Below are 9,382 nucleotides of genomic sequence, written 5' to 3'. Positions count from 1 at the left end.
AACGTACGTGTTTAAAATTTATAAGTTTTCCTAACGAATAATTTCTTTGTAACAATATAAATATTTATTGCAAATATTTTTGAATTCTCCGTATATTATTAGGTATTATGCGTATTTATAAACATAATGTATAATATTTCATTCGGCGTATACATTAATAGATCGGTGAAACCTTTTGTGTTTTTACGTCAAACCTCGCTCGTGTAATCGTATTTTTTTAGCTTTGTTACGCGAATGTAAATGTTGGTAGTTTAATAAGATATATACGATTATTTTACAACATGTCTACATATTATATTTATGTTTTAACTTATAACTTATAAGTTAGGTTATAAGTATTAAATAGTATACTACATGTAATGTACTATACATACATTATGATTCACAAATTATGATGCATGAGAAAATTGAATAGAATGTTCCGTCCACTCATCGATGTAGGTCTTATTAAGAAGCGCGCACACACCAGATCTGTTCCGCGGTTTCCGTCGAACGGAAAGTTTTGCATAGGTACCTATTATAAATATTAAATTCTCATGAACAGTCGCACACAGGTTATGAAACGCTTCATTGTGTCGCGTCTTGTAGACGTTAGGTGACGGATATCGGGATACATCAGATGTATGACAAATCGCTGTTTAGGGCGAAATTGACGGACAGTGGAAATCACTTGCCAACAGCATTTTGATATTTTTTTATCATTGCGCGGCACAAATATTTATTTTGTATTTTACTTTATTTTACAAGTATACTTTTGTAATAACTGTTATTTTGTTTTACATTATAGAAATAACTATTTTTGTCTGAATTCTTAAAAAATTATTTGTTAAACAATTTAAAAATTGAATTAAACATACAGTATATACAATTTTACAATATGCTTATTAATTTTAGATACTAGATAATTATTCACGATGTTAATTTGTACGGATACACTATACTGAATGGCCTATACCTTTTTATTCTTAAGTATAATGCAGTCGAGCAGTTTATATAAACTCTAAAGAATATCTGAATATATTTTATAGTATTTATTAAAAATAAATAATACTTTAAATTAATTACGTCTTGTGATTACGATCCAAATTCTACGAATTACTTATAACTACATCAGTATTGAGTTCAATAAAAATACTGGGAATTTTTAATTTTGACTTCTTTAAAGTACAAACTGTATTTTGAAGCCATCTTCATAATTAACAATCGAAGCATTTTTCAACTGCTTATTGTGTATAGTGTGTACACTGAAAAGACAAAAAAAACATAGGTACTGTAAAATCAATACATTCATGGCTCCGCTTAAAATCTAAAACACAATAAAGTAAGTATTTTTGAGGTATTTATATCTTATACAGATATTGCATTTTTTTTTTTTAAATAACTTTTTTATTTGTTTATGCATATATTATATCCATGAAATTTTGAACTAAAAAAACTATTTGAACGAATTTGAAATACTCGATAGACTTCAACAGTTTTTCATTGTTAGGTATATCATTGCTACTAACTAATTGTTTCTTGCACTCGACTATTTATTTACTGTCATCAATAATCATTCATACAATTATTCGTATAATAAAATCTTATTATTTTCATTATTATTGTTCCTTACAATAAACAACAATGATCAGATAAATTGATAACTATAGCTCAAGTTAATGTCGAAACATGATATATGTATAGACATATTCCTCAAGTACCGTGGACAATTCACGTTTTTCTTAGAAATGTTTAAAATTTGTTATTCTAAATTGATTAAATCTAATAATTATTAATAAAAATGTACAATAAAATATAACAAAGAGCATCGCGTCTTGCGTGAAAACATATATTACCGTAACTTTCGGGTTGTGTTGAAATTTCAACTTAACGTGAAGTCACGAAATGCAGTGTAGTTATCGGCTGCCGCACCGTTTACCTACTCATAGGGGAGTAGTAAGAGTAGTTACTACTAAATACGAACTAAACGTATCGAACCTGACAATAAAGTATAAACTAGAAAGCGTAAATAATAAACAAATAAATCTATTATATTTTTATATAACACGAAACGCAATTGCTACTTGAAACTCGTGTATTATCTATATATGCTATTGTATGCGAGTAGTGAGCAGGTGATGTCGTCGTAATTATATGCGCATTATTCATTACAATAAATATCTATATTATATACATTTGAAATTGGGTATTAATTTTTTATTACATTTTGAATGTGTTATACGCCATCACATATTTGTTTTATATTATTATAATATTGTATAGTAGCGTTTAAATTGGATATTAAAGGAATTGAAGGATATAAACTGCCGAGATTTAAGGCAAGTGTTATTAATGGACAACTGTGACTGCCGGTAATCATAATAAATAATAATATATTATTATTGGTATTCTGTATGTTTTAATCAAAAACAATGCGAACGCGAGATAATTCATTATTTTTTATTCATGATACATTATACGTACACGTTCCAAATCGGGTTGAAGGTGAAAATAATAAAATATATACAAATTTGTAAACATACCTATTACCTACCTACACATTAATAAATTGCTCTCATGTAATAAAAATCTGATTTATATACATATAAATTTGTGTTTTTTAGGTAATAATTCTTTCCTTCATAATCAACATGTATATTATATAATATGTGTAGTCCATTGTTAAAATTAATATAATACTTAGTAAAAATCATTGGTGAAATTACAACTCAGTCCAGTCAGGTCATAGCCTGACCTAGTGCCTACAGGTTATCGACCTTAGAAATGATCCACATGGAGTACATAATTATATTTTACATAAAAAAAATTGTATTTAATAAAAACTATAATACCCTTTTTGTGCTTATTTTTCTGAAATTTGGTGATGGAACAATAAATACGTATACATTTTTGTCACTGTTTACATAATAATGGGTACATACTATGAGATTCATAGTATTATTAGTATTAACTCCTTCTACCTATATGTTATTATTCATAAATTAAAAAAAATGAAAATATATTTTTAAAATATTTTATTAAAATCAACAAATGAAAATTACTTTTAGGTATTATTTTTATTTAATTTAGTTGTCTGTAATTATTTAAAAATACTTTGTTCATTTGTGGAGGGATTTGTACAATATGTTTTCGTTAAATATACGCATATTTATAGAAATACCTAATAATAAGGAGAGCGGCGGTAGCCGATGTCTACAGGCCTTATTTTCATTGCGATGACGTAGTATCCGCACCAAAAAGGGGCCGTGACGCCGTGTCATTTGTTAATTATAGGTATATTTTTTTAGAATTCAATGTAAAACTTGAATATATTATAGCAATTTAACTATAATATATAAAATAAAAATGTATTAATATTTAAGTATATTAAATGTTAACACAAAAAACAAAGCCCAAGTAACAATAAAAATAAAAACAGAATGCAGTCTATATAATCAAACAACAAATGAACTAACACTTTTACGGATATAATAATATATAGTAATTAGTAAATAGTAACAACGGTATCATACAAGAAAAACTGAAGAAAAATAATTCTATTTATAATGTAATAAACCTAGACAGCTATAAAATACTCGAACAATTAAACATAATAGGTATTTTCGTAATATCAACTAAAAATAATTCATGCTCAAACGGTCACCGAACGGTTCGGCAGAAAAAAACGAAATATTTCGATTTCATCCCATATTGACCGAATTTATATTGGAGACTTAAACTAACCACGACAAAATATGAATAACAATTGCATTGTAATTCTGAAGTTATTATTGTTTTCGTTTGAAATCAGATATAATTATAATTACCTAATTCTGACCATAACCTTGGATAAAATGTTATCACATTATTAATGCAAAATTTGCTTTCCATAAATCATATACACTTTAACGGGTGAATCGACTATTCGACTGAGTCGTATATCTAAATTGACAGCAATGCCTTTTTTGTACTTCAAACTACATTTATTTACTATTTTATATTGCCACGGGTATTCGATAGTGTAATAAATTACAAGTTATATAAATGTATCATTATGACTTTACCTGCGCCTGTAGCCATGTAGTTCGTATTAAATTACTCGTTAAGCGGATCGCATTAGTAAAATAAACGAGACCGATTGTCAATTGACGACGTTTCTATTTTCTAATACTTCAAAAGTTCGAACGAAAGTTATCTCTAGCGTACAATCTATCATGATTCATAATTCATTATTTAATGCATTATTATTTAGTTAAGTTCAATGTGTTAAGAGTAACGACATTTGGTTTTGCATTTTGGAGTTAAGAGGATACCATACGTCCATACCCACATGTGTTGCTCCGTCAAATATCCTTAACAAACGTACAAAGGTAAGAACATAGCAACTTTATAATTTTTGTTTAATATCTAAAACCGATTTTATGCTGTTATTTTTAGTAGGTACTAAAGTGAATTGATTTCATATCAAATTTAAAGGTAAGATTATTACTTATCTAGAGAAATTCGTAGGTTTTTATTGATATTTTATGTTTGGAGCGAGTAATGAGCATTTTAAAATTATTGTAATATTTTACATTGTTGCAACTCATTTTAAAATTAAAATATAAATAAAAAGAGCTTTAGATTTTACTTTTGAATTTTAAACAGGTGAATAATATTAAATCTAACAACACAAAATTGGTGTTCTATTGTACATTTATTTTGTAAGGCGAAGACAAGTAGGAATACGATACAATAGATGCGGGTGTGGCGTTCTCTTATTAAGTACTTCACATTCATAACTTTGTGAGGTCCTTCATAACCCGCGGTGTACCTTTACAACAGGCGGTCTACGGTCAAGTGACTATATTATTATAGTGAACTAGTGTACCTAACTATTATTTGATATCGACAATACGATCGTGAAATATAATCAACACGAGTAGTGAGTACACAACACAATATTTATTTTTTTAATCAGGGCGAATATTTTCGACTACCGACAAAATGTTTAGTTTGATCCGGCACTAAAACGGCTACAAATGCTATTGCCATATTATATGTAATATATATAACAATTTAGTATATTGTGTTAACATATTTATGTACATTCTATAAACATAAATGATGTAGATGCCAGGTGGAACCGCTATAATATACATAATAAATAATAATATATAATATTGTGATAAGCTGTACGCACGTCATTGCAGGTTTGTTATATGTGTTATGTAATACCGGACGTTGATGGTCGACTATAGAACTGCAGCTGTGGCGAGTTAATTGCCATGTGCTATCTATTGCCCACAATAAATACGAGTCTGTAAAAGACACCCGACACGTCGATCTCAGCATCGGTGATTAAATATTAATGTGGTCTATGGATATAGGGTACTATTAAGTAGTATACTATAATATAGTAGTATTATATTAAATACTATTTACTAATGAAAGTAATAATTATTAATTATTAATTAATATGTATTTTACCTATAAAAAAATGATAAAAAAAAAAAAAAATAATAATAATGGTAATAATAATAATAAATAATGGTACTTACTTAAACATATTGTCATAGTATTTGTATCAATATTCAATTGCATCGATTATAGAATAGAATTCTATTCAATAACCAATAGCATCTATAATCTATTTATGTATATTATACATTCATACGATATATTCTACATAGGCAATAGTGAATAGACACATAGTACATTAAACTAATTTAACTAATTGTCTATATCAACTGTCCCGGCCTTACAAGTTAAAATAAGACTTTGATTTTTATTGTTTCATCTATCGTGTCACATTCCATCATACCTACATAATTGACAAAAAAGTAATATTTAAAAACATAATTAATTGATTTTTTAACGTATTGGTAGAACGATTTTGTTCAAAAGTCTTCAGTTTTTGATACGTGGAATGATCATTAACTATGAACAGTGAACACAATAAAACAAATTAAAGATAAATGATAATGTTTTTAAGGGTGTGCACTGTGCAGTGTGCATTCTGAAAAAGCTCTATTTATTAATCGTATAATACCATGTAGGAACGATATTTAGAATTTTTTAGTGAAATTGTAAATTGTAAATTTTCTCTTTGAATTTTATACGACTTGCAAAATCGTAAGTATGTGGAAAATTTATGCTTCATCAAAATACAGGATCTATAATCGTTATAGTACTATATACATAATCCCTTAAATTTCTACTAGTTCCTTATCAATAGAAGACACTACTCGTATATTTATTGATTTTGTCTATAATATTTAAAAATAAAATAATAATAATAATATTATTATTTGTTGAAAAATACCGTCTTACATTAGTTAATTAAATAAAACTAGTATTTTTGTTTAATTCATTAAATGAGGGAATTTCGTTACTCAAAAAATGTCGGTATAGGTTGTTCTACTAATCGCATACGGCTATAATATGCGTATAATGTATATACGACAGTCGTAGTATTTATTACATAAAATATAGGTTCTACAAGGTATAATTGTTGCAATGACGATCTAATTTAGAATAAAAGTATTGTACGCGATACAACTATCAAGTACAACATTTGATAAATATATTTTTTTTATATAAAAAGTGATATTTTAGTCTCAGAATCGGCAAGACGTGTCAATTATGATTTATATGTACAATGAACATCAAAGCGGGATATCAAAGCTGTATTAGAAGTTGTAGCGTACGTAGTTGTAGAAGTACGTAGTACAATCAATGATTTGCTGTGTAATTTTTAAGCTTGCGGCAAGAGGAAAAAAACAACATTGTTTTATTTTATTATAATATATTTTTTGTATTCATTACACATATTATTTTAAACTTGTGTCAATTGCCTAAAAATAACCTTATACTGGTAGTAATAGCTGTAGGCTCTACTGCTCTTGTACGTATATCGTATTACTACAGTATAGGATTAATAGATTGCTATCATCTACCTTTCATTATAAAATGTAACGTCACAAACATTGTAGTAAATGACTGTTCAAAATCATTGTTTTATAACTATAAAAACATAAATTTCTTAATAATGAACAATAATATTCAGTATGCTAGCAAGTATTGATTGGTCTAACGTCTAACAGCATGTACCTAACAAATGATATAAATAAAACACTTAGGTAATTATTTCTATAATGATCTATTCAATATAGTAGTAATTTAGTTAAAAAGTATATATATAAGTAAATTCAAGTTTTAAACACGAGTTTCAAGTAAATTACGTTTATTAAACATTGATGAAAAAAAAAGTATTTAAAACCTTTAAATCGACAAAGAACCAAAATTTGTAAATTATCATAAGTTGATGACCTTAAAAACATTAAAAAAAAATGCAAATATGATTTAAAAATTATAAAAAATCACAGAACAAATCACAAAAATGACCTAAAAAATTATAAATTAGTAAAAATATATTTTCTTTTGTTTAAAAAGAATTGAAATAATAGGTAGTAAAAATTATTACATTGTACTATTGAAGTATATTTTATAATGTCAAAAGTAAAAATGACAGCTAGCAATTACCTTATTCTATCGAATCTTTATCTTTACCAGACCCGTACACAACTTGTGTGAAATATAAATTTGATGTAGGTACTTATATACGATTTGTGAAAAATAAAAACTATGCCTTAGTCATTACTAAAGCTAAGGACTGCATGCTCTAAAAACCTTAAAATATATATGCATTTATGTCCACAAAAATTGTCATATATGCTCTAAAAATATGCAAAAATGTTAAAATATGCTTTTAAAAGTATTTTATTTTTCATAATAAATTCCCTTAATAAATTATCTTTTAATTTAAAAGTAGGTTTTGATTAAATTCCAGAAATAATAAATCGAAAATGTTGTTACACTCTAGCCCGTTCAATTCATTACTTATTTAATTTATCGTTATCTTTAGAAGTTTTTCCCAATCTTTGGAAAACCAGTTCATTTATCCAGTGTTTAAATCTGATAATCGTGCGCTTATTAATAATTATTACCCATTTATCGGTTAAGCTTCCTACCTAAGCTAGATGTTTGAAAAACTTCTCACATTGTCTCAACTTAATGGTCTGTATTACTCTGATTTATGCATTCGATTAATAGTAGCATTTAAATTGATGTAGTTTACACTGGTATTAAAAATACATTGACACTGTTAATATAAATATTTTAGTTAATAAACTTGAAATTATCGAAGTTTACAAAGAAGAGTTTACATTCATAAGAAGTAAATAAAAATTTAATTCGCAGTATTAAACAAATAATGAAAATATTAACATTAAAAATAGATTTAAAGATTTAGTTATTAATTTTCTAGTGAACTCTCTCTCTCTCTCTCTCGGCAAACACATACATGTAGTTTATAATAGATTTGAGTTTTTGAATTATAATTACTAGGAATTTAATGACCCCATATGTTTACAAATTCAAGAGTATGGATCTATAATGTAGTGCCCACACTAAGATCAAGTCATGGTAAAAAAATCAGAACGAATCCAAAACCGATCGTTAGTTTACAAAACGAATAGATTTGAACAAACGGTAAAATCTCTAAGAACCGAGTTTGAAATTGATACGTTAAAATTTAGAAGGCAACTTGGCTACTTGAGCTGGCACACGTGTGAAATTTATATCAATGTATACTGCCTAACGGGCGTTCATTGTTTACGAATAAAAAAAAAAAAAAAAAAAAAAAAAAAAAAAAAAATGAATAAATAAATGACTGCGGAATACAAGATAATATTATTATTGTGTACGCGACAGTGACGGAGTAACGACAAAATAACCAATGTAAATAACAACAACAATAAAATTGATAATAAAAAAAAATAAAAAAATAAATTAAAAAATACCGTCACAGCGGTTCCCGCTTGGCGAACGGTTCACGGAACGCTAACAACACTAGAGCGCGCCGATCTATACCGTCGCCGAGAACGTCGCGCCGCCCACAGAGCGCAGACCGCGACGGCCGAGCCACAGAATAATAACAACAACAACGACGACAACGAAAAGACTCGCACGCACACACACACACACACACACACACACGCGCGCGCGCGCGCGTACGGTAAAGTTTTGGCATCGGCCTGCCGGGCGCGCGCCGCGGCGCACTCACTCACTCGCACGCACACACTCGTCGCGCGCCCACACGCGCGTACGCGCGCGCACACGTCACAACACTATCAACTCCATAGTTGGCCGGCAGAGTCGCGAGCGGCAGCAGTAGACACCGCTGGGCGTGTTTCGGTCGTCGCTGCCGATAATACACACACACACACACAATCTCATTCGTATACGCGCCGCGACCGTGTGTGTGTGTGTGTGTGTGTGCGTGTGTGTGTGTGCGAGAGAGATTGTTCGCCCGTCGACGACGACTCGCGACGCGACGCACGGAAGGCCTCCGAGACGACCA

General features: G+C 28.9%; 1 protein-coding gene across 1 annotated transcript in view; it reads left to right on the top strand.

Annotated features, from left to right (window-relative positions):
* Nucleotides 1-9,232: 9,232 nt before the first annotated feature.
* Nucleotides 9,233-9,382, top strand: part of LOC112595661 (cytoplasmic protein NCK1) — a gene marked incomplete in the record, with an annotated part of 12,428 nt that continues 12,278 nt past the window's right edge. The window contains 1 exon segment of the mRNA XM_025340943.1: nucleotides 9,233-9,382.

The sequence above is a fragment of the Melanaphis sacchari genome, unplaced genomic scaffold (genome assembly GCF_002803265.2).
Source record: "Melanaphis sacchari strain LSU unplaced genomic scaffold, SCAv2.0 Contig28_pilon_pilon, whole genome shotgun sequence".
NCBI lineage: Eukaryota > Metazoa > Arthropoda > Insecta > Hemiptera > Aphididae > Melanaphis > Melanaphis sacchari.
This window is presented reverse-complemented; position numbering and strand designations above follow the sequence as displayed.